General features: G+C 39.2%; 1 protein-coding gene across 2 annotated transcripts in view; it reads right to left on the bottom strand.

Annotated features, from left to right (window-relative positions):
• LOC310893273 (uncharacterized protein) overlaps positions 1–24,352 on the bottom strand; it is a 296,192-nt gene that overhangs the window by 162,522 nt on the left and 109,318 nt on the right. The window contains exons 5-6 of one of the 2 annotated variants that reach the window (XR_014578859.1): positions 17,386–17,448; positions 9,777–9,865 (exon numbers count right to left, since the gene is read on the bottom strand). The exons of the other annotated variant lie outside the window; for it this stretch is intronic. The gene's annotated coding sequence lies outside the window, so the exon portion shown is untranslated. The remainder of the gene's footprint in view (positions 1–9,776; positions 9,866–17,385; positions 17,449–24,352) is intronic. 2 annotated transcript variants of the gene reach the window in all.

Genomic DNA, 24,352 nt, shown 5'->3' with positions numbered 1-24,352 from the left:
ACATCTATCCCATCTTATGATCTAATTCCAGGAATTAATGATAAGATCATTATTAAATGCACATCACTTTCTTCACAGTGATAGTTTCTTTGTGCACCAGAGTTCTCTCCTCCTTGTCTAGATCAGTCCAGAATGACTTCCTCATCCACGCAGGCTTGCTCCTGCAGTCAGCAGCGTGGTGAGGCAGAGCTGCTGTGCTCTGATCATGCTATTACCTGCTCACCAGAACGAGCACTGGCCTCACAGAGGTCTCTCCTGGCCCCAGGCTGTAATTTGCAGCAGCCCCTTGCCCCAGCACCTCTTTCACATCACATCACACTGCTTCTTGAAGGAAATCAATAGCTATAGCTTGAAGTAAAAAAAAAAAAAAAAAAAAAACACAACACAGGGCACTACTCTATACTAGTAAGTTGTCTGGATATCTTTGTAAAAGAGGTACTACCATTGAAATATATGTTATGTGACTCAAATTTAGGGTTTTCTGAGAAACTTGTATGAGTTACTCTGTGTCATCTAGCTGGCCTGACTGTCCTTTGAGGACCTGATGTATATTCAAACATTAATTTGTATGCTGTGTACACTGAGTGGGATATCTTTAATGGGTAAGAAGTATGACTTGGTAATACATGCAGACGTATTTGTACATCTACTTATATACATGTTTCCCAGACATGCATATGCAAAGACAATGATACGTAAAGACAAAGGGTTACTTTCAGAGAACTGAGCATTTCAAAGAACTAAAGTTCATAAATTATTGTTAATGTTTGTGTGGTATTATAGTGATTAGTAGAAAATAATTGCCGAAATCTTAAGCTAAATAATGATTCACTCTCAACATCATTAAAAAAAATGTCTTCACTTGTTACTCATCTTCATTTTGGTTACAAAAGAAAGAGTTTATTTGAATAAGGATGGAAAAGCTGTTACAAGTTGTTTGCACAGAAAAGGAGAGGGTACCGACAGGAGGAAGCGTATTAATTCTGTTCTGAAAGAGTTTTATTTTGAGCACAGGTTTACTGTAATTTAGAAGCATGCTGACACAGGCATGTGGAGGCTTCTTGAGTAGCACTGTTATTCCCAAATATTTCAAATTCTCAGATGCTTACAATTATACAATTAAATAACTGCTGTATGTTTTGATTTCTTATTCTTGAGGCTTCAAAGAGCATTCAATCTTATGTCCACAGCTTTTAGGACTAACAACTCCCTTTTTCTTAGTAAAAATTGAGGGTCAAAATAAGCCTGACTTTGCGCTCCAGGACTTTAAGGGCAAAATATTAAGAGATGAGCAGGACAACACAATAAGACAAATGCCAGGAGGCTTCAAAATGCAGCATAGGAGTATGGTAAGTGAACCCCAGAACTCTCATTTTTCTGTTGTGCAAGTCACTCGAACTTCCCCTAATTATAGGTTCAACACACTTCATTTTGAGCAGAGGTCAGCACTGAAGTGCTGCATTTCAGAGGGAGAAAGAGAGAGGTGCCAATTTTCTACTGATGTGAAACGACATTGCTTCATCGGCCCAAACTCTTCCCCTGCAGTCCTCCAGCTTTTGCAGAGGAAACATGCTGACTCCTGCACACCCATAAGAATATATTCCCTTCATGCACACAGCCACAGCTCACAGTAAAGGAAAAGCGCCTGTGAACCTACATATGCCCTGAGGTGTCCCTATTTTTACCGGCTGCGTCGAACTCTGAAACCTGCACAGGAGGGACAGACCTCAGGATGCACTCTGGCCTCACCGAAGATTGCTTCCTTTGCAGAGGTCTCGCAGAAAGAGAGGCTTTGCAAGGCTTCCCATGCACACTGACCTCACGACACAACATGCTGTGACTGCAGCATCTCATGGTCTGGGCTATAGGGTCACACAGACCAGCAGCTCCTGGGTTCTCACATAGCCTGCTGGCTGGAGACATGCCTAAGCAACATCACCACCTCACTTCATCACTGCTGCTTAATTTGTCCAGGGCAAGTTCTGCTCTAAAGTTAGTGAGGATTTCCCCATTTCTGTGGGAGTTCAATAATATTGGAGGGAAAAAAGAAAAAAAAAACAACTTTCAGACACTAAACTCTGCTCTTTCCACCTGACAAACTGGCACGTTTGCAATATACTTTGTTTTTGTGCATGCAAATTGCTGACTTGAGAAGCGTAAGCCTTTAACCCCTATTTATACTTGTTTTGGTTCAATTTTTATCTAGTATATTCCCTATCTCCAGCAGGAATATCACTGAGTACAAAGCAAGACAGAATATGGTCCACTAATCTCTATCCATTTTTCATGGTGACAATTGCCAAAATTATTTACTGTATTATGTGGATTTTGTGATTTCACAAAGTCAAATTTGCATCGTACAATTTTGATATCGATTTTGTTGCATGGCATTTGTTACTCATGGAATATGCTTCAAGACTTGTCCATGTACTATAAATTATAATTCCTCCAACATCCTCTGATTTAACTCCCTTGAATCATGTAGTGCTAGGCATTTCCTTTGTTAACCTTAAAATATTCAAAGAACAACAACTGAGGCATATTAAATAGTTTAATGTATAACAGTAACTCAGAAGAGGTGGTTCTTTCATGAATGACAGCAGCCTCCCAACCTCTTTGTTTTTCTTATTAGAACAGAACTTCACCTTTCCCTTCCCTTGAGCGACCTCTTCGCAGTCGTGGTTCCTGACCTACTTCTTCACTCTTTCCCTAAAGAAAAATAGAATACCCTCCTGAATTTCAAAAGTGGTGAAAAAACCAATGTCGATAATGTTTAATAAATAACCTTTGTTAAAACAGTATAAATCTATGTAGAGTAAACCCCAACTGCCCTCTCACATCCCACAGCTGATTTGCATATTGGGTCATGGAACATGTTTTAGGATATTTGACTGCAGACCTCACTGAAGTATTCATAATACTGTGTATCAAGCAACATTCAGTATAGATTGCCATTAGACAAGAAAGACTTGCTTTGCATGCCCAAAACACCTTTGAATTTTTATTTACAAGAGTCAAATCTTGAATGCATTTGCTACTTGAAGCCAGCTTTTATTAACCTTACTTATATTAAACAAAATTTCCTGCATCAAAAGAGTTCTGCAGCCCTGAACACACCACATGTGTTGCCTAATTGAGGGGCCGCCAGAAACTGACCTGGAACAACTAATTGTCCTGCCTGTATATAACAAAAAGAGGATCTACACAGCATGTGTTCTGACATGGTATGCACAGATGCATGTTACCGGCATGCTTTTCAGATGTCTGGGGTGCTCACTGGCGACAGATCCATTCGTGATCTCAACCAAAAAGAAAAACAGAGCTCATCACTTATGCCATGTGAGTTTCATCTCTTGACTAAGTTACATTGCCAAAGCAATTGCCCATCTTGCTATCTTTAAAGCCAAGGCATCACAGTAACATTTTCAACTGCACCAAGGTAGGAAGAGAAGATTACAAATGCTACATTTAATAAACATCTAAAATCCTTTAAAATATTCTTATAGGAACGACTGAATTTAATGGAAATTGAGCTGATCAAACACTATTTTCTTTTTTAATTTTCAGTTCCATTCTTATAACTTGTGGTCTCAACTTAATGGGACCAACAGAAAGTATGGGAAATTTCTGCTAGCACATGAAGCATCTCTAATGACAATGCTTTCCCAGATTATTGAACATTATATCTGCTTCAGTGCTAGACAGCAGGCTAACAGGCAATTTGGTAAGGGAACTTCCCATTTAAAAGGATAAATGCGAAATATTTGCACATGGTGACTTATTCTTAAAGGCATTCACCATAGATGCTCAAATCCAAGGATGTCAGAAGTAGTCCTGGTTGAAATAGAGAAAGGAAAATATTTTCACCCATGCAAATTCATTTGCAATTTTAAATAAATTTGTCACCCTATTATTTTTCTTACTTTGTTCAGCAACGAGATTCCAGAAAGTGCATTTGCTAAGCAGTAACACTTGCTGAAAAGCTGTTTTCATTTTAACTGCCCGCAAAGCTTGGTTCCCAGGTCCATCCTATTCAATAAGGATCATGCGGGAAGCTTCTCCCTCATACATCTCCCCTGGAGACAGCTGAGCCAGGAAGAGCCTCTGCAGAGGTTCCTGCTGCTCAGCTGCCTCTCTTCAGAGAGGGAAAATAAGCAAGTATTTTACAAACAGGAGTTTAAAATAGCTGTACTACCCATGAGTAGCAAAGCCACAGTCACATTATGTAAATCATTTCATACAGTAAATAGGTAAAAGCTTTAAGTCATGCCAGAGTACATTTCTGTGCAGTGAAAGACCACACATGTCACAGGCACATACTTTTAGTGGCACTTGAAAGCTGGGAAGTTTTATTGGTGTTGTGTCATATATTCCTCACAAAGAAACAGGGTTTCCTTAAGACTCTAAGCCATGTTATAAAAAGCCTCAAAAGAGATAAAAGCTTATGCACTTTGGAAAGGTCTAAATACTACCAAAAATAACTTTTCTACATTGAATAATATTCCAGGATTAAAACTTGATGTCACAGGACATAACATGTCTAGAAACAGAAGCCTCCTCCTCTTGGACAGAGGAAAAAGTAGTCTTTGCAGCTTTCTAGCAGTATGAAGTGCCTGCCTCTAATACTGATGAGTTATCAGACCTTAATCCTTTATACTAATCCGGAAAAATTGCCAGAATACCGTCACTTTCAACACAAAACCAAGTGAAACTTGGCAACTTCAGTGAATGTCACTTTGGGGAATTTAAATAAACTTAAGTCCAGAATTCAAAACAAAACTCAACGAATGTGAAGCCATGCAAATCAAACCACTCAACCAAAACTATTCCCATGAGTCCCCGAGAAACAAAGCTCTGTTAATGCGAGGGACCTTGCTCAACATCAGTGACTAGCTGCCAATCTGTGAAATCCCAGGTGGCAATGAGAGAAGCGAGTTTGCACCACATGCATCAGCTCCATTTTAGCTTCCTTCACCCTCTAAGTGTAACACTAAAAGCCCTCCAGGGACCTGAACTTGGTGTGAAGATATCTTTCATCACTACGTGGTACACTCAGCAACAGAGCGAGAGCAGTTTCTTCCCACTGATTAATTGGGTCTGTTTGGTCCATATCAGCTACATCCTCTTCAGTTATAAGTTCAGGGGGATAGGTGCAGGACCAGAGGCATCCATGCCTGCACCTTTGCTGGGGGATGGTATACCCTAACTGTCTTATGAACCATGTGCGCTCAGCCAGTCACAATATAGCCAGCAGAGCATCCCTGGCAACAGGTATCTAGCTCTTCCAAAGTTTGGTTTGTTCCTGAAATCAAGACACAGCTCTCCTATTCACCATATCAACTTAGTGAATGGCAGTATCCATAAGGCAAACCACAGAATGCAAATTTTAAAAATACACAGTATATTTGAAATGAATTGATGCATTAAAAAAATATGTATTTTCATATTTTGAAGGATGAATTTTTAATAACTTAATTACAACTTCACAAAAGAAAGAATCATTACTTGCTACACATTCCAAATCCTTCTATATCAAACATGTGTCTCTGAAATTACCCTCTACATGTATATTAATGATACCATAAGATGTTTAAAAGACATGCCCTGAATAATACATACAATTTAAATTAACTCCCATTCTTAATGTTCCCAAAGAAAAAGTGGAAGCGATCAAGCGGTAAGTCAGGTTCACTCACAATTATCATTACTATTATTAATACAAAATTCAGTGATCAGTATCTATTTACAAGCAATCTCCTGGAATTACTCAGAACCCAGACCTTGCCAGTCATGTCAACATTGTAGAATAATTCAAGTTTCAATAAGCATAAAGAAATCTGTCAGCTTGACAAAAAAATAAAAAAGTGGCTCAGACAACTTACAAAACCAACCACCATTCACTTCTCTCTTGTTGGTACAAAGATCTTTTCAAAAGAAATGAGAAGTTATCACTAACTTCAGCTCTCCGTCAGGACGGACAGGCCAGGGAACGTATCAGGCTGTCATGGTCCTGAACTGCAGTGACAGCAGCATAGCAGCTGATCAATGGGTACTTGCACTTCTCGCATTTGAGACTGTCCTCTCTGGTGTTACCCAGCTACGCTGGGTCTTTTTTCAGATGTTATCAAGATTTGTGATGCTCCAATCCCACTTGGGAGAAAACACTTCATAGGAAAGAAGCAAGCCTGTTATCTGCAGTGTCGCCTGTAGCTAGCTAACTGAAGATGCAGAGGTAGCTGATATTGTGTCAATAAATATAAGTAGTTAAGAGTAGTAGGCAGAGAAGCAATTAGAAATTGCAAGAAGATATATACAATCAAAATAGAGAATGCAACTTCACGTTTCTTTAAGGAACAGGGTTTGAGGAGCTAAGTTAACTTAGAGGCAGGTAATTTCTATAGAGAACTTAATTATCATTTTCTTCAAAGTCCAAATCCACAAGATTTTTGAGGGAAAGGTCACGTGATTTCATGGCAGAAGTGACGTGCTAGCCATTAACATAATTCATTTACACAGCATGAGCCTTCCACCTCTGATTAATGGAATCAAGACCTGTGAGAAACCATACTTTGAAGATGGGTTGGTTGTCAAATTAACAAAACCAAGCTTTCAAGCTTTTTGTTTTGGCAGAGATGGTCTCTCCAGAGACAGAGCTTTCTTACCCTTAATGTCAGGGTAAGAGATACTTGATGGAGAAAGGGTTCTGAAAAGAACTCTGGGGCAGTGAATTCCTTCCTCTGGTCCTGTGGAGAGCAATTTAGGTAAAACTGATAAAAACCCTCACTCTCCTGCTCATTGCAGGAAATAGAGCCTAGACAAGCTTCAGGGTTTCCCTTGCAACTAGTAAATGCCAATTGTTAACCTAATGAAATAATGGACGCTAGTGTTTTCTTATGAAGCTTACTTATGTGTCAGCAAACAGTAAATCTCAAAGTCAGCAACTAAAATATTAGACTGGAAGAACAGTCTCTGGTACCAAACTTGACAATTCGATGGGACTTATTTCATTCTTATACTTTATAAATAGCATCATTTTCATGTATTTGGGAGTTAAGTTTCATTAAGTTTCATTTCAAAGAACACTTCAATTCTGTAGATGCATTAGCAAAGCCGGTATGTTTTTTTGCATAAATATTTCACCCCTTCCCCATTAGATTTTTTGCAGATCACTTTCAAAGAGAAATATGGTTCAAATTTCAATCAAACCCTCCTTAACCCGTGCCCTGACTTACCTGTGGCCACTGATTTTTATATTTTTTTTCCACTCCCAGTCCTTTAACAAGTGACCTGGAAGTGGAGACTCAAGAGACAGGTGGTGAAACAGGTCTCCAACCTTCCTGCAGCATTTGAAACAGAAGCACACAGTCACTTAATTCACTGCTGGGAAGGGAGCACACCTAGACAAAAGGCCCCATAGTAACCTTCTTTGGACTATTAAATAAAGTAGAGAAAGGGCATGTAATTACATTTAAACCCTAGCCATAACCAAAAGCCCACTGAAACAAACATTTCTCATTTCAGGAGCAGTATGCAGAAGGGCATTTCATCTGACATTGTGCTCAAGAGCGTCTCCAGGGATTTCTCTTTGGAGGACACATTCATGCTCCTCTCCAGTAAGAACCATCTGCACTGACGACTTTCTACATCAGAGCCCTTGGAGGAAAAACACTGCAGTAGCTGCTGGCTGGAACGTTCTGGTTCTGCAGCAGCAACCAACAAGGAGCAGAAGATGGAATGATCTGCATACTGCACAGCATCCGCAGTCCAAAAGGAGAGCATGTTGCAAGTGTGAACTGAATTTCAATAAAAAACTTGGAATCCAAACTCAAAAAAGAAAGGTTAATGACGTTTGCCTCCTAAAAAGGCCAGCATGTGCGCTAGAGGGGATGTCTGTAAGGAATGACTGATTGGCAACTACTTTCTGTATTGCTTCTGTTGAATCACCAGTTTTATAACACAGAGTCCTGCATTTTGAGTGACTGCATAGAGGAGAGAAAACAACTTTAAAATCCCACCTTTCTGGGAGAGATCATCCACCAAGCATCTATCTCATGTAGACTTTAGCAGGTTTAGCCCCGACCACAGAAGTTAAACCTTGAAAATATGAGACTTTAATATCTGGAGATAACTGTTTCCCTTGGTCACACTGACTCTTGCTCAGCACTGGTTATTTTTAGGATGCAGAGCTTGCCAGCTTCAAAATAATGTCCCTAAAGGACTGCCTTAACAGCCACATTCACCCAAATAAAACATGACAACAGCTAGCATTACTATTTACCTGGCTGTGTAACTTAACCCTCCTGACTAGGTATTACTTGGCAAAGACAGAGTCTCATGGACTTCCAGGTGTGCTATAAGGTCAGTCTCTTCCCACAGTCTTTCCCCTGAAGATCACAACAGCTGTAAGCTGGGGCACTAATCCAAACTGAGAGCAAATAGCATTTGGCAATGGGTTCAACTGAATGCTTTTCACTCTGTATTTTTCAAGTGTCTGAAAAATATGGGCATTAAAAACCTGCCACTGGCAAATATCACACATCAAATTAAGATCCCAGAGATATGATCAGCAAAAGCACAGCTTGCCCAGGCTGGCAGTTATAAACTGCCAACCCTTAAGGCAAGCTGGGAGAAGAGATCACTGAGACTGGAGCCTGTGTGCCTCTCACCTGATTAAAGCAAGTTTTCACTTTTGCAGTCCCTTATCATCAGATACCACAAAAACAGGGTATATCTTACTTTGCATTGGCCCACTTAGAGAGCCAGAGTTCCACTTGCAGCTTGATTGGGTAAACTCAGCCTAATATGAAATTTAGAATTAGGCAGCAGCAGCACAATAGATTAGGGGTTTAGTTACTGGCATAAATACTAAGTGTATGAAAACTGAAGTAAAACTTACTCTTTTGTGACTATGTTCCTACTGAAATCCGTGTTAGCCAGGTACGCCCACCAATGATGCAGAACCAGCTGCGCTGCAGACTGCTGCACAGACAGCTCAGCTATTAGTCAAATCACCACTGGGGATAGTTATAATTGGGCTATGCGTGAGAATACACAAAAGTAACATGAAGGAGGCTCCTTTGAAAGCCAATGTCATGCTATCATATGAAGGACAAAAAAAGGCAGCAATCTTCCTGCTCATCCCTCTGGGAACATAATTCCTTCCTTTCAGCACACCAAAGCTTTAATATATAGGACACAGTGTGGGACAGAGGGTCAGTGGGTTACACTTATTTATACACGATCTGTATTTGGTTCAAGGACTCAGTCAGAAAATAGAAAGAAAAAAGCCTTTCCATGATGAAGCTTACAGTCAGTAGAAACTGAAGATAATATTGTACCTTTACTACATGCAGTAGATCACCAAATTCATTTTTACTAGGGTCATAATAAAGGATTTTAGCTCTGGCCTTCAGAGGTAAGGAGCTGGTGCACTAATCATATGGATTTGTCATCCCAGGTACCCGATTGCTTTTTTTTTAAGCACTCATATCTGTATTGGTCTTAAGTTCAAGACTAATTTTATCATTACTATATCCAAAAGCAGTAGACATTAAAGGAAAATATATGCACCTGTATAAGCCAAAAGAGAGGAATTTGAAAAGTGAAAAAAACCTGCCTGTTCCAGCCTGTATTTTACTCATTACCAGCATTAGTAATTTTCATGATTTTATATTAGTTTTATGTTTAAATGTATTTGTACTTCTGCTTTCTCCTCATGTATATGAATGGTTTCTAGGTGTAAGCTGTAGAAGAGCAGTTAGATCTATATGCCATACCTTACTGATTCCAGGTCAGCTTCCAGCTCCTGCGTGTTGCCAAGACATTGTACATGTTTGCTCTGAACTCCTGGGCTTGTTGTTCCAATCTGCCAGGATCGATTACAAGGTTCACTGTTACAACACTGGGTTCCTGTGGGCCGTCTTTCGAAGGCTCCTCTTTCGAAGGCCCCATGAGGAGCCTTCGAAGAAGGCCGTGTGACCCCAAAGGCTCCTCACAGGTAGAGTAGAGTTTCATGGATATACCTCTTTTTACAGTGTTTGTTCCTGAATTCAAGCTTCTTTACATAAGCAGATTCATACACAGAGGAAATCCAGGCTTAGAATAGCAAATCTTTGGACTTCATCACATAACCTTTAAAAGTTATATCACTAGCCTGAGTACTAATTTTTTCTTCTTAAATGTGCCTTAGAGTGTTACAGCCTCTACTATGCTAGCTGTCATTATCATCTCTTATTAACTGCCAAAAAGTTGACAAGTGCCTTCAATCAATCCATGATGTGAATTTTCATCGAATAGTTTTGCTGATGTTTACTAGTTACATGTTCTTAAAGACTATCTCATTATCTTTTTCACAGAGATCTTTAAAACAAAGACCCAAAGTATAACACCAATTCACGTATATAGATCCATTTTTATGCAAGCCTATATCTTCCCTCATTTCCTTATCTTCCTTTTGTGTCTGTCCACTGCCTGTTGTGTTTTAGTTGCTTTGAGGCACAGACCACCTTTCTATGCAATATTTGAACAGATTCCTACACAATCTACTAGGCCATGATTGGAGCTCTTAAAAATACAGTAGTACTGCTCTATCAGCAGTAAATAAATGCAGCATTGATTCCTTTCACTAAACTGAACAATATGTTCTTAAAATTACAGGTCATCTGATCTTGGTGATTCACCACAGGTAATCTAGCCAGCAAGATTCAAACATTTTCTGATTTTTGCACTGCTGTTCTAAACATCACCTTCAGTGCCCTTCTATATACAATCTCTTCAGGAGATGTAGGCTTACTTTAGCTGTTATGCATATTTATAATGGCCATCTAATCATCACTAAACAATACACTAAGGCTGACAAACTGTTACAAGAGCAATCCCAGTAAAACTGGTGGGATGTGCACCTGATTTAGGACTTTTCCAAAGACTGGGTACTTGCCGACTGAATTCCTGCCATATATTGTAAATGTTTATTGCCTCATTACTTAGAGCTGTAAAGAAAAAGCTCAGTTCCAACATATCTAAAAATAATAAAAGTATCTTAAAAAAACATGATATTGGCTTTAAATCATGTCTTATCTTTAACATAAAGCAAAAAGCTTATAGCTTTTTTCCCCTTTTATTTAATGTTATCTTGGTATTTATTATATGTTTTATGGCTAGAAACTCACTAATTTTCAGTTTAAGGCGAGGGTCCCATGTAAATATGAGCTGTAGACTTGAGAAAAAAATGAATATCAGAGTATTAATACACTGTTTTTATACATTTCCTAAAGATACAAAAACAAATTCCTTTTCCCATCCTTAAAAGATCCACTATCAGTTGTGGAATTAGACTACTTGGTACAAGTTGTTCCAATTTAATTTGAAAGAAGCGAATTACAAAAAAAAGCTTTACTCACACACAAAACACACAATTCCTTATGGGTTGATTACATTTCAGTGTTTTTCAAGTGATGACTCAGATTTTCCTTTTGTTTATCCATCCACAATTCCCTCCTAGCTTTTTTTTTTTTTTAAACATGCAAATGAAGGAGCATATTTTGTTAGACAAACCTTGATTCTTCCTCTCTCACCCCCCCCCCCCCCCCCCCCCAAATTAAAAAGCAACCACATCCCCAAAGAGCACCTCTATCTATTGAAACTGAAAGTCTTCAGGGTATTTTGGAAGCAGGAGACTGCAAAGTTTGAATGAGATACTCCACTGGCAAGCTTTCAAACTTATTTGCAGATCAGGACCTCTTTTGTAAAAGTCTCCCCAGGAGGAAGGCAGTTAGACACCTGCCAGTAGCCTGCAGTGGCACCATCCCACTGTGATGTTAATGAGATGAATGAGAGCACTATGGAGAGCTGCAATAATTACAGGGTGAAGAGCTTGTCTTTTCCTGGCCCTCCTCTCTGGGCTGCCTGTTCTGTAAAGCAGGGTCTTTTGTAATACTAATTACAAATGTTAATTAAACATTTCTTTGGAATTTTGCCCTCCATTAATAGGTCGGATAAACAGGGAATAGCAATGACAGGCACAAGTCATCATCAGCCACATGAGAAAAATACCATTTATTTGCTCCCTTTCTTTGGTCCCTCCAAAGACACAACTTCTGGTTTTGTTTTATTAAACAGACATTAAAGCCACTGAAGTATAGCTTTTCTGCACAGAAATAAAATCAAAATAATTCATACATTAACAGCATTAAACCTACTTGTAAAGACCCTTCCACTACAACTCAGTTTTTTCCATGTTGGCTTGACCCTGAGTTTTAAGCATAATCACGCATCCGTCTCTACAGCTACATGAAACCCCTTCCAAACAGAGATTTAAGGAAATTTTCATGACAGCTATTGAGGACAGCACAAAAATCTAGCTTGATGGCCTAGTCTAGCACAAGCAGCACATGTCATTTCAAAACGTTGCACTAATACCATTTTTAACCTAGTCCTTAGAATTAGGGGAGTGACCCCTGCTAAGCTCAGAGCTAAGCACAAGTGCTTGGCAGACATCGCCACAAAACGCTCTAACCCCTTGCCCAACAGCCTGTCACAGCCAGATGCTCCCATCCATGCTCAGTAATTTAATATATCAGCAATATTATTTATTTCAATGGAATACCTTCTGCTGGGCAAGCTCATCTTACCTTTCTTTATAGTCCACATTGCTAGGGTACAGGAGGGGACCAAACTGTAAATTCCTTCAAAAACTGATTGGTCAAACTGGGGAATAAAAGCAATTTGAGGGTGCAATGAAAACAAATACTGAAGGAGGGACCAAGTTTGGAAATTCTTTAAGCCCCATTCATTTTCATTATAAAGATGCAAAAGTATTGCAGAAACAAAAATAAAATTTTGCATGTGTGGTTTTAAAAAGCATTTGATGACAGCAAACTTAACTCCCTTTGGATGAAATTAAGTCAGATGTATTTCAAGATGAAATCAGATTCTTTTCCTGCTTTGACAGGAGAAGGAGATCAGCACCAAACTGAAAAATTCATAATCTGCCCCTACAGATCCATTGATTTGACAGCAGTAAACCACATGAGAAATACTGGCAGGACAGAGCTTATAACAGGGTATGAGTCAATATCAAAGTTTTGAAGAATTATGACTCAAAGGTATCTTTAATTGTCATACTGGGAACCATGGCATTGTTGGCTGTGGCAACCAGACTACCTTTCTTACTTTTCTGTGCAATGGACTTTGAAAAGAGTCTGGTTTGTGAATCATCTGACACATCAAGACTTGAGCCATTATCATGAGGGATGAACACACTCAGGATTACACAGAAAAAACTGACCAAGTCGATGTAGAGATTCACAGAATGGACTTGAGTTTTAATTCTTTCCTCAGAGGTTTGGAAAAGGTATTATGCTCCCAGCTTTGTTTTTTATTTCACAAAGCAAAAAACATGACAGAGCCCTGAGTACTTCCACCTTTTCCAAAATGCCCTGCAAGCCACCATGAGCCTCACTCTCAGCCACCTTCTATCACCCTCTTCTAATGCAAAAACAAGAAATGAAGCAAGCCTTTGTCTCACTAAGCCTATGCTATTAAACAGCTGCACTACGACAGCCTATTTTAAAATGCAATCTTACATGCTTTGTTGAGCCAAATAGCTGTTCTCTCCTACCTCACTAATCCAGGTGTACAGCTGCCAGCTCCAAAGGTAGAAATGCAAAAAAGCTACCCAGTCTAATATTGGAAATGTGACCACTATCATCGAGACTCTGCTCAGAGTTCTTCTACTGATTAAATTCACAAAAACCAGCCAAGTATTTTGTTTTTTACATTTCTGGTGGTTCATTTATCCTTAATCGTCATACCCATTATTTGACCTATGTTCACAATTATTCTACGACCACTGTCAGGATCCTAAAATAAGCTTGCAGTTATGAAGCAGTATGAGCTTTAAACAGAAAGTCACAAACAGGAGCATATACAACACAATGCAAGTGAGACAGTTTTGATCAACTAGTCTGATTTCTTAGCACAGGTCATAGATTTTAGTGAAGAAATTTGTACATCAGTCCATAATTTCTGAAATAGAACATATAGTTTTCAGAAGATGTTCACTCTTGATTTAGAAACTTCAAGCGATAGATAAAGCATACTTTAGTAAGTTGCTATGATCTTTTTTTTAAATCAGAGTTTGTTTTCAGCTTCTGGGCACTTTATCTATTTGTTCTTTTTCCTGCTGAGATTAAAGAGCCATGGTTTTCTTAATGTAGGTATTTTCAGATCATGACCCCTTCACCCCTCAACCTTCTCTTTGATAAGCTAAACAGATTGATTTTCTTAAAATCCCACACTGGAGGACTATGTCTGTCTTCAGAAGATATTACTTCATAGAACTTCTCAAACATTAGGATACAGCTAGTTATAAATTCACAAAAAAAAACTGTCACACTTGCATCTGTTTTTAGAACATCCCATAAAAATACTAACATAGCAGGAGGTCAGACCTCCAGAGCATCCTCCCAGACTGAATTATCCTATGATGCTAAAATTTCTAAATTCTCCAAGAGACGGAACAAAGCAGAACAGCATTTTCAAAGCAAGATTAACCACTAGGTTTCAGTAGAAGGCACTCCAATGACTTGTGCAGGGCTGTGCCATATTACAACAGTTGATGCACTGGTTTCAAAAGAAATGGAAATGATAAAAATCAGCACGGTCCTCCAAGCATAAATCTAACTTAATAGGGAGTTGCAACAGTTAAATTTACATAAATTTGTTAACGTAAATAGCTATTCTTCTAAAGTACATTAGAAGAACTATGTGAGACATACTTATTGCCCTATACAATACATTAATGTCCATCGTTCTGCATAAGTCAGTCAGTCTCTATAATACTACTACTGAAGCATTATTTATTTATTTATTTTAAACAGACCAGCCACTTAGCTTCATTTCCATTACATTTTGCAAAATACCATAACAATTGCATGCTGGACATAAGACACGCTCTTCCATTGCATTTTGCAAGATACCACAATAACTGTGCTAAATGGTTTACTAGGAAACTGCCATACACTTTTAACTGGACAGACTTTAACCCCATCAGGAAGTGTGCCATCACATTACAGCAAAGCAGTGTCTATGCCACTATGGCCCCTGCATTTACCAGAAACAACATCAGCTGCATTAGATTAACTCATTTGGCTTTCAAATTTGTCCCCAGAAGGCTGGGTTACATTCATATGAACATTAGCTTCTGTCATTGTCATTCTAAAGAGTCTTCATTTTTTTAAAAAACAAATTATGACATTGGATTACTGCTTTGAATGCAGGTCTTTGGATCAGGTGCAGTTTGGTAAGTCTACATCAGCAATTCTGTGTAGATCTGGGTTGTACTTTCAAAGTGAATCTCTCAATCCTCCCTATTTACCTCACATTAGTTTGCACTGCAGAACAGTCTCTGAGCACATGATCTGGATCCCTGTTGGATGAAATTAAGCCAGAAGATACACTTCAGGAGTACAACTATTGCACTCCAGCAGGATCTGGCATGAAGGAACCTCCCCACAAACACTTACAGGGTGGCCACAGGGTTTTGCTTTGCAGATTCATTTCTACTGGGCCATGCCACTTGCTAACAGACATAGCCTTTCTCTAATTTAATCTCATTTTGATCACCCTCATCTGTTAAAATAAATCAAGAGGAAAAACACTGAGCTGTTTGTAACTGCTTTCTATTCATCTCATCCTGTCATGGTTATAAGGTAATTCAAATCTGTTCGGTTTAGAATATGTACATGTGCCTTTGAGTGTCAAAGCCTGAAGAAGCAGAAACCACTCTTTAAAGAAGCACACACACCACACATGCTCAGTTTCTCAGACATCAGTGTGCATACTTACTGTGAATGCATGTTTTTTTCTGTCAATGATCTGTGGTTAACACTCCCTATATGCCTATTGGCATGATAAACTCTAATGATTTCACAAGATAGCTAAAAGCCCAACATAAATGCAGAAGAGCAAGGAATTTTGGAGGTAAGACTTTCATTTTACCCATCACCCTTCCTTGTATTGGAAATTTATGAAACGACTATGTAGTGGTTTCTTTAGGCACAAATGTAGAAAAAAGCATGACAGGTATATAAAGTAAAAATTGTGTGTTCTGACAGGTTCCTATATTTCCTCAGAAGTGACATTTTGTCATTTTGCAATTTCCCAAACATTTTTGTTGGAGTTTGTCCTTTATCTGAATGATAACTGTACTATTTCATACTGAGACAGGGCTGAAATAATTTGATACATTTTGAAAAAAACTCTAGTTGATGGCTTAAACTACTGAAAAACATGCTAATAAAAGAAAGATGTCAGACCATGTACCACCACTTAATACTGAGTTGTGATGCCTGTGACATAAACCCCATGAAAGAGACTTTTTTTTTGTCCTGGATTTTTTTATGTTGTTTTATTTTCCTTTTTTTTTTTTTTTTAGCTGGGGAAACAGTGACATACTTTAAGGCATGTGTCATTAAGATCTGTTTATTTTTGGTTCACCACCACTTATATAGCTAATGCTCTAGCTATGTTTTACAGTGTGTGCAAAATATAGACTTAATTCTTGACTGGCTTACAAAGAAGATTTGCATACGGAGATATATAAACAAGTACTCACGACTTCACAAATTGATCTTAGGTCCCTTGCTTTCTATTTTGTGACCTGATACTTTCTGCAATTTTCAAAAGTGATGAGCAAAACACAAAGTAAAATCCAACAGCTCTGCAGATGTTTAGCATCTTCCAAAATCAGACCCAAATTACATGGAGTTAAGGTCTTAGTGTTTGATCATCTTTTACATAACTTTTTAGCTCATCTCTGGAGCCTGATACCACACCATACAGCTCTTGCTGAAAGCAAAAAATTGTCATTTTCTTTTTTCTTTCTTTCTTTTTTTTTTTTTACTAGACCCAATGCAATTGGACAAGATTCTTCTGACCTATTATGAAGAGCTTCCAAATTGCTGGAAGGGAATTTGGCTGAAAGATTCTCACTAAGTGCTCATGAAATATTTTGAAATTTCACCTGTGAATGATTAGACAGTGGTCAGAAGAATAAAAGGAAAATCTAGATAAGAAGATGAGGTGAGATTTCAATTCCCTACAAGATACAATTTCTAAGTTATACTGTATTATATTCAAGTCATTCATAGACCTTTGGTTCAAAACTAATATGCTGCTGCTGAAACATAGAACTTTCTACTTTTGCTGCAGTAGCATGGAATTCTGGAATCAGTCACTTGGAAACATCGTTACTAGAACAGTCTATAAATCTTTCGGCAAGTGTTTTTATATGAAGAAGTTGATTCACTGAAAATCTAATGTCAGAAAGTTTATTTTTGCATCTTGTTTTTACAACTGAAATTTCTGAAAAGATACAAAACTCACCTTAATGTAGAACTAAGACTGCTTGAAAAACTGGAATTCTTCCAGAACAGATTAATTTTCACACTGCAAAATAAATGAATTTATGAATAAAGATAGAAAGAAAAGACTGGTTTTATCAACTGCTTCTGTGTAGAAACTGAAAGTTTTGAACATACCAAGCTGAGTGATCATGCTTTAGTACTTCTATTATCAGAATCATTCAGAATTTCCTATGCTTGAGATTAATCCAGACCATGAAATTCCGGCCTGAGTTGGAATGACAAAGAAATGCTTCAGTTCACCTAGAAGTTCAAAGGCGGCGAAAACATAGTACTATAAGGGGAGATCTGCACCTTCAGGAGTGCTGTGCAAGACCCTTTCCAGAGCAAACCAGTTCTTCTAGTAGATTCAGTGAGAAAATTTGTCCTAGATTTATCCATTCACAGAATATTTGGGAGAGAAGATAAAAGCTTTTGTTCTCAGGGAAACATAAGAGCTGCAATTACAGCAAGCTCCTTATGAAGCATCCTGGTGGGAAGAGGGCCCTTGTGCATGGTCCTTTTCCGCAAATCCAAACAAAAACTGTGTGCAATACATTTCAGAATGAGGATGCTGAAGTCCCCTGCTACTTCAGCAGAACAAATCAGGATGCGTACTTCCGTCCTGCATATCAGGATGGAAGAGATCAATGCTGGAAATGAAGGAGGAATAAAGCTCTCTGCAATGAGAAAAACTAGGTGAAGAAAACTCCAGTCTGCTAAAGAAAATTCAGTGTTCTGCTCTTTGTCAGAAGATAAATTTCCTCAATGTCAAATATAATTGTTTTTAGTTTTGTTGCAGTTGTTTAAGAGAAATAAATCTTTCGGCAGATAAAAATGCTGGTTTACATTTACAGAACCAACATAGTAGAATATGTTAACACTGACATACACCCTCAAGTCACCACAGGGCAAGTGAAAGAAATAGTAAAGATAAATATCTGATATCAAAGATACTAGGTCCAATGCAAAAGAAAAAATATCATCCGAAAGGATGTTATCTAGGATAGAGCAGCAGATAGACCTGATTATTCAAAAGTGATAAACATTCCTCCTACCACAGCATGCACACCATTAACTGATACTTAAAGGGTCTATCTAGCAGTAATAGGATAGACTTCCAAATACCCTAGGACACCCCTGGTTTCCACTGGAGTTGCTTTGCTCCAGCATGTGGAATTATGCCCCTTTTAAATAAATGAGCTGTTTAAAACTTCAAACCTACCTCCAGATACCAGTGTTCTGCTATACCATTATTTCCCAATCCTTATTACTGTAACAGTTGAAACATTAAAATTAATACATTCACAATTGAGCTGATTTCTAAATTAAAATCTGATTGCAAATGACAGCAAGAGATTTCCTTTAAACATGCACATCACCAAGACAAAAGTTATTACAGGCTGCACATAATGCCAGTCACAAAGGCAGACAATAGCTAAGCAGAAATTATCCAGATAAACAGGGAACAGTAGCAACTGAAGAGAAACCAGTAACAGAGGAAGGAGCTAGAGAGGTTCATGGCATAAACAAAGTAAACGGTATTAGTATTATTCCAGTTCTCAACGATGTTTACCAGGGCTTTAAGGGTTCTGGTATGTTTCTCATGCTTATTTCACCTCTAAACATCTATAACTTGAACCGTGAGCTCCCTTACTGACTTTTGATTTTCTACAGGGACCCAACCCATCAAGCAGCAAAGGGTTTCCATCTCCCTGACACCAGCCCTTAGTGACTCCTGGAAGACAATCAGCAGACAAAGCACATGTTTATAATGCAGCCTGCAATGGACTCGAATCTCCATGTGGCAAGGCAGCGGAGTGATGTAACAGCATTTGACTTCACAGCACTCAAAGGACACACATCTCCACCCGGTGCTGCTGAAGCCAAGTCACCCAGCCCCTTCTCTTCAGCATGTGGCTCAAGAGAAACAGAGCTGCTCATAGGCAGCACTTCTTCAGCAAGCACAGAGATCTCTGCTCATCATTTCTAGTGCAGAAAAGGCCACAGCATTTGGAAGAAGCAACCATCTTGACATTTTTCATTTCAGGGCTTGAGGCTGGGAAAACAAGCCAACAAACTTTTGCAGGCCTGTGCTAAGAGGCCCATCCAGGATAAGTGAGGTCAGCAGAGACTTATGGCTAACTCTATTGCTCTTCAGATTTTGAAGATGTTAATGTTGAGTTAATGAACTTCTATTTCCAGAGTGGAAATAATTTAATGTAATTGCCAGGCAGGAGAGGCTGGATTTGTAGCAGGCTTAGAAGATCTCAGTGGCCCAGTCATGGCCTTCAGGAAGAACCCAGCCACATAGTCTCTGTGAAGGTCTTCCCATGAAAAGAAACCAGATACAACCACGAATAGGGAACCAGCCAAGGTAAAGCCTTTCCCCTCACTGCTGACAGGGCCCAAGTCAAAGTGTGCTAACAGATAGGGTATGGCCCCTAAAATTCAGCTGTATACCAACCTAACTCTGAGGCTCAACTATAGAGCAGAACTGAGCCTTAAATTACTTGCTTTTTCCAGCATAAAAGCCTTTGCCTTAGTTAGCTCCAATTCTCTCTCCATACAGAGACCCCTTGCCCCCATGCATAGACCAAAGTTCAAGATGACTAAGCTCTAACTTTGCCCTTCAGGAAAAAGCCTGCAGATGACCACAAAGCCAGACTGAAATTGGGCCTGCCAGGGCCAGCACCAAATGCATCCTGAGGATAAACAGAGGCCTCTACTCTCCAGAGCTTTTCAACTGATCCATTGCTTTTCAACAGCACTGAATTCTCCCTTACTGGCTCTGCTTAGACACTCAAAAGCAGTCAGGAAGGACCTTCCATACAAGCCTACCAGGCATCCCCAGGAAGCAGGACCAGGGTAAGGGACTCCTGTGCTAACATTCCTCTAGAAGCTGGCTTCAAACACAGTGCTGGAATTATGCCCTTATGAGCATTTTGATTCTCCCTAAAGGGAGAAAAATGTTCCAAAATGTGTTGTTGTCTAGTATGTCAGCTAATTGCTCTGCAACACATATCAGAAGCAGCTGTAGTTCTTAGCAGTGTGGAAAGTTTAGGTCCTTGTCCTGCTGGTCCCATGGCAGACTGACAAAACAGAATCTGTTCTCTCCTCTCTCCCTCACTTTTTTTCTTGCTTTCTCTGAACAGCTTGACTGGCAGACTAGAGAATAATCCCATTCACAGTTAATGTGCAGTAACAGGATTGAGAAAAAACTGTCTTAAGAAGCTTTCATCTGGGTCAGGACATATCGACACCATACTTAAAGATATGCGCTCTGCACCCTAGCGTAGAGATAAACGTTTCAACTGCAGGCTTTAAAGAATACCACTTCCATGACACAGCTACTGAACTATTTAGACTACGTGAAACAATTTCCACCCACAAAGTTTGCTTTCTTCACAGGTTAAGGAGTGCCACAAACAAGTCAAAGAAAGTACTTTCCTTCCTATGCAAAATCAGTTATGCCATAAGGGTTTATTTTTCACTGGTTCTGAGGGCCCAAAGAACAAGACAAAGTCACTGCAACAAGCTGTGCATGTCAGTGTGAGAAAAAGGAGACCACCCTTCTAGTTCACAGCCTTCTCTGACAACCACTGATCCACTCACCTCTTTGGGACAAGGAAGCTTTAATATCCCTTAGAAAGGTTCAGAGATCCAGTATGGAAAAGTGTTTCATTAAGGGGGCATCAACACCATGGATTTTTATCTGTCTCCTCTTCCAGTAATGACAAGGTGGTTCTTTCTGACAAAGACATGAAGGGAATCCAACAAGTTCAAATCCCTCACTCCTCAATTTCCTGTAGAATGCTGGATATGAGGGATTTTTATTACATTTTATTACAGTTTCAAATACCACTAATGATAAAACACGGTACAAAACAGGGACTGTTATGCTGGCTGTTATAAGGCAGATAACTTTACCAGACCAGCTTATAAATGGCTTTAGCCAGCTTTTCAGCAGCTTTAATATCAATCTTGCATAGCTTGCACTATAATACATCCGTATTATGCATTTACTTTGACTGTAATCCCAAAATTTTGAGTAAATTCAGCTCTTGCTTGTGTTTGTGTATGCACAATTCATCTAGTTTGAGTGATGCTGAGCCTTCTTATATCATGCTTAAATTTAGTCCATAGGCATTTTTCAGGGAATTAAACTTTTTCCCCCATAGAGTCACACTCACAGAAAAGTTTAGGTGGGGAGAGGTCTCTGGAGTTCATCTGATCCAACCTTACTTATTTAGAAATCAGATAATGCAAATACCTGTCAAGCAGAATCTCAAATTATTTCCAGTAACCAGGATCCTGCCTATATGCAACATAACCCAATTGGTTCTCAGGGTCAAGATTTTTTTTCCCTATGTTTGTATGAAGGTTTCCCAGCACAGTTTGCCTGTTGCCTTTGTCCTGTGACCACATACTTGTGAAAAGAGCACTATCTTCTCCATAATTACATTTTAGGAGATTACATTTTAGGAATTGGAAAACTGATTAGCAAACCCTTCTCTTCTCTAGGTTGAGAAGACCCAACTTCTTCATTAGTCCTTTATACATCAGGTTCTCTGATGCCCTAATCATCTTGGTGACCCTCCACTGAACCCTCTCATTTTCCAATATCTCTTGAACATGGCAGGGAGAATCAAAACCGAACACTATTCTAGATGTGGACTATCAAGTGCCAAATAGCATGAAATCATCACACCCCCTTGAACCTGCTATTTGTACTCTTGCTGATAGAGCCCAGGAGACTGTTTACTTTCATTGTTGCAATGCTGTGCTGCTGGCTCACATCCAGGTTGTCTACAGAAACTCCCGCATCCTTCTCTTCAGGACAGTCTGTAAGAACCCAACCTGTACTGCTACTGGGGATTATTCCAGGTGCAAGACTTCACACTTAAAACAGCCTGCTAAGGTCTCTCTGTATGGTGGCTTCTCCTGCTCCTGTTCTACCTCTCCTTCTAGTCTTGTATTCTCCATTAGCTTGGTGCAGATGCATTCTAGCCTTTCATCCAGATTGTTTATAAAGATATTGAATAGTATTGAACCAAGGGTCAACCCCTGAGGAACTCAACATGTGGCCAGTTGCCAGTTTGACTTTGAGTTATTAACCACCAACAATTTTGAGTACAGCATATCAGCCAGTTCTCCATGCAACTGGTACTCAGCTCATTCATACCTTACCAGGCTGTCAACAAGGATGTGGGAAACCACACCAAATGCCTTGCTAAAATTATGGTAGACAACATCCAAAGCACTACCCTCCATCATTGACCAAGTTATTTCATCATAAAAGAAAATCAAACAGTTTACTGTTGGTAAAATTGTGTTGACTTTTCCCAGTCACCTTCTTGTCTTTCATGGTATCTCTTTCATACACGAAGGAAAGGAACTTCCATGAGGACCCATTCTACTTTTCTTTCCTCCAGGAGCTGAAGTGATGCTGACTGGTCTGTCATTTCCCAAAACATCTTTTTGCCAATTTTGTAGACAGGTGTAATAGTTACTCTTTTCCCATCATCCATTCTCATCATCTAGAGGACCTTTCCGAAAAGACAGACAAGAGCTTTATAAAGGTGTCAGCACCCTTACCACACTAAGGTGCATTGTCACATCCTATAGACTCGTATATGCCCTATTTGTATAGAAGGTCCCTAACTTTACCTCGCTGTACTATTAGTAGTTTGCCATTTGCTTTGCTGTTTCTTCCTGGCATAGAGGCTTGGGCTAATACTGTGAAGACCAAGACAAAAAAAGGTATTGATCATGTCAGCATTTTACATTATTTGTGGCCTAAATTGCTAGCCCCATTGAGCAGCAGGTACGCATCTTCCTTGTATATCTGGTTGCTATTAGCATACCTATGGAAGCCTTCACTGTTTTGTCAAAATCTCTTGCCAATTGCAGCTCTCTTGACCCTGGCCTTGCAATTCAGATCTCTGCATGCCTAAGCAATATTTCTGTTCTCCTTTAGGAGTGTTCCCTTTTCAACCTCCTCTGTTTCCCTCCATCCAACCCCCTCCTCTTCATTTTAGTTCTCTCAATAGCTCACTGTTTAGCCATGCTGGTTTCTTCTGCCAACTCATTTTCCCTGCACTTAGGAGGATAAGCTGCTCTTGTGATTGTAGAAAGCTGTCTCTGCAAGTCTCCCAACACTTTGCAGCTCCCTCAGCCTCCACAGCAGACTGCTGAGATCCCTCTTAACAGCTCCTTCAGCAAGCTTAAATCTACTCTTCTGAAGTCCTGGGTCTTCATTCTACTGCTCAATTTCCTCATGCCTCTCAGAATATTAAATTCTACAATTGTATGGTTACTGTAGCCAAGGCTGCTGCTGAAGGTCATAATAACAGTAACATGTATGTAGATAGGTATGAGACCTACCTACAGGCCATACAGGGTAATAGGATATAGACCTATAAGATAATACCTATCCTATAGGCCATAAAATGTGTAAATTCCTCGTTCAGGTAACTTTATAAAACAAGGAATAAGACAAATTTATTAGCATCATTAGGTACTGAATAATATGGGCATCATCTTTCTTCCTGTGAGCTCAATAGAAGCCTCTTACATAAAACTGTAGTTAAAGCTCAGTTTGCAGGAAAACTTGTTACAAGATCCACAAACCACCTTTCCCATACACTGTACTTTGAGCAACAAATGACTTCAAGATCAGTAGGTTTTTTTGTTTGTTTTTTAACACAAATATAAACTCATTGGAAATGGGATGAGAAAGGAGATTGAGATTTTTCAGACATTCTTGAGGAATCTTTGAGGAAAAATCCTTTTTTCACTACAGTCAGAAAAGTCAAACCTTTCTGGAGCCAGGATTTTATACCATCTTTTCCTTTTTTTCCTATTAAAATGTTGAAAGAGTTGTTTAAGTTCAGAAGGCTACATACTGTCCCATGTTCAGACTTTATTACAGCTGAGGAAACCCTTTG

This window comes from Anser anser, assembly GCF_964211835.1.
Source record: "Anser anser genome assembly, chromosome: 2".
Taxonomy (NCBI): domain Eukaryota; kingdom Metazoa; phylum Chordata; class Aves; order Anseriformes; family Anatidae; genus Anser; species Anser anser.
This window is presented reverse-complemented; position numbering and strand designations above follow the sequence as displayed.